The 3,013-nt window shown below is 40.1% G+C and overlaps 1 pseudogene; it reads right to left on the bottom strand.

Moving 5' to 3' along the window:
- Nucleotides 1-386: 386 nt before the first annotated feature.
- On the bottom strand, nt 387-582 carry LOC113931716 (annotated as a pseudogene).
- Between the last annotated feature and the right edge of the window lie 2,431 nt (nt 583-3,013).

Raw genomic sequence — 3,013 nt, 5'->3', positions numbered from 1 at the left:
CTATATCTTGTTTCCAGGAGGCAATTGCTGAAGATTTAACACAACTGCCAAGAAGGGGAAAAAAAAGAGTCATGATCACATGTATTAAAGTTCAACCCCAGGGTCTCGATGGTCTCTCTCTACCATAATTCTTTATGATCTTCAGTGAGAGTCCCATGGAATGCAACAGTAACAGCCTGGGGTAGGCTTAGACTAGGATAGTAAATTTATAGATTTCATCTTATAAATACATAGGGCGGCTGGGGATAACTCATTATAACATGAGAATGTCTCTGCCTCAGTCTAACAATACAACCTCTCATTCTTCGGTTATAGGCATTCCTGTGGCAAGAGTCAGAAATGAGCAGAACTTGGCACATTCATGGGATTTCAAGTATGATCACTCCTATTTCTGTATGTTCCCAAACAGTATCTACCACTCCCAATCCTTCTTTTTGGCCAAGGAGATTCTTATCTCCACTTCTTTGCAGAGTGAATGGAATGGAAACTTTCTGACCATTTGGCTCCCTTAGTCCTTTCAATTAGCAATAATCGCGCCTCGGATAAACCTCATTGGCTACGATACTGCCACTGCGCAAAGCTTAGTCCTTACAAGTGCATAAAGTGTTAGTAGCAGGGGGTGGCGGGTGTGTGTGTGAGATGGACAAAAGTAAGCAATGGGGGTGGTTGGAAGCATGCAGGCCATCCCATCTGTGGCTAAGCCAAGCCAGAAACTCAAATGTGGTCAGACTTCCCTGGCAGGTCAAAGTCATTGTCTCAGACCTCTACGTCTTCCCAGATGTGCCAGCAGAAAGGAAAGGACTTTCTTGGTGCCAATGAGAAAAGACACTGATTGGCATGGCTTGGATCACAATATCAACAAAGCAGGTGGCATGCTTTGATTGGCAGCTCCCCCACCACCGCCAAGGAGAACCATCTGTTTGGGTGTAGGGGGAAGATAATTATTCAAAAGCAGAAGATGCTTTTCTGGGAAACAACTAGGTGTCCATTACAAGCCCTGATCTTTCCTCTTGTTCAGTATATTTTGGACTGTACCACGAAGTCCTAGTTCCAGTCATACCTGTGCTCCTTGTGGTGAGCAGTGAATCCCCCTTTTGCCTAAACTAGTTAGAATCAGGTACTAACACTTGCATTCAAGAGTCCTGATTAATATCTTACTCATTACTGACCAGCCTCTTAACTGCAGCCTAAAGTAACATAATACTTTACATTTACAAAGAGAAGTCTTACACTTTTGATGGTCCACCCCTAAAAATGAAACAGATTTCCATGTCCTAACGTATAATTTCTCAAACAAAGAAAAAGGATAGAAAAAGAAAAGAAAATCTTGGCTCAAAACAGGGCGTTTTCCTGGGGCTAGTTGTTTTTATTGATCATTCTCAAAGGGTGTCACCCACACATAGCAAGAAAACCCCCTCTGGGGAAGACCCAAACTCTAGTCTATCCCAAGTATTATAACCTGTGGAATACAGATGTCAGATGTTATCAAAATTTAGATACTTTGAGCTAGAGCAAGCACATCTGGAGTCATCTCAAATTATACTTTCATGTAATGAGGAACCTGAATTTACAATGTTTCTCTGGCTTCAGATCAACAAAATTACATCCCTGCTCACCTAGTAATTTCACTTCTAGGAATCTTCCTAAGGAAACAACCAGAAACCTGGGCCAAACCTGGATGGAAAGATGTTCATCAAGCATTATTTATCATTGAAAAAAAAAACAAAACTTCAAGAGAATGGTAAAATAAATTGCACAGAATTGAACTCTAAGAAGCCATTACATTTTCTAAAAAATTTAAATATACTTAATGACGGAAAAATACACTACAAATGTTAATAGTAATAAAGCTAACAGTCCAGGTGCTACACTGAGCACTTTATATGTACTACCTCATTTAAGCCTCACAACAACTAACCATATTAAGGATATTCTTATTACTTACTCATTATAGACAAAGAAATGGTGACTTAACAAGGTTAAGTAAATGGCACAATCACACAGATGCGGAATCCATTTCCAAAGTCGTAATAGCTAAGAAGCCACTACACTACTCTGAAAGATAGAAATTATACCTATAGGATACCAATTTCTTATTATTACACACATACACACAGAGGTCATTTTTAAAATATTTTTTAAAGATTTTATTTATTTATTCATGAGAGACGGAGGGAGAGAGAGAGAGAGAGAGAGAGAGAAGCAGAGGGAGAAGCAGGCTCCCAAGGAGCAGGGAGCCCGATGCGGGACTCGATCCCAGGACCCTGGGATCATGACCCGAGCCAAAGGCAGACGCCCAACCATCTGAGCCACCCAGGCGCCCCATTTTTAAAATATTTTTTAAAGGTACAGCAAAAAAGCACAGACCAGTCAGAACTGACACTACGACTAATCATGATGGAAGCCAGATGTAAACAACCAAAATGGCCATCTAGTTTGAGTTAGCCTTTGCTGTATAACAAACCACCCTAAAATTTAGTAGCTTTAAACAACCATTTTATTGGCTCATGATTCTGTGGTTGATAATGTGGCCTGTGATCAGCTAGGCGGTTATTCTGTTGGTTTTGCCTAGGGTCACTGTGTTGACTTATTAACCAAATCAAAGTTTTTCAGTTAATCCCTTTTTATGCAGTTTTAAATATAAATTCCAGTATCAAGAGTTAACATCGGTCATCCATTGTATCTATTCCTGACAATGGAAAAGCCTAACTTGTTTCACCACTATAAGAAAATTCATATTTCTTACGGTTCTAAGCTTCTACATGTGCACAAATACAATCACAATGAGTTGTTTTTGGTTTTTTTTAGCCATCAGCTTTTCATAATACGCTCTTCTTGGGGCACCTGGCTGGCTCAGTTGGTGGCGCGTGTGACTCTCGACCTCGGGGTTGTGAGTTCAAGCCACAGATTGGGTTGAGAGATTACTTAAAAAATAAACTCTTAAAAAAAAAAAAGAATAGGCTCTTCTTGCCATATGGCAAAGTGCAGCATAAAAGCATGAAATTTAGGGCGC

Source organism: Zalophus californianus, chromosome X, assembly GCF_009762305.2.
Source record: "Zalophus californianus isolate mZalCal1 chromosome X, mZalCal1.pri.v2, whole genome shotgun sequence".
NCBI classification, from domain to species: Eukaryota; Metazoa; Chordata; class Mammalia; order Carnivora; family Otariidae; genus Zalophus; species Zalophus californianus.
The sequence above is the reverse complement of the archived record's forward strand: the minus strand, read 5'-3'. Positions and strand labels throughout refer to the sequence as shown.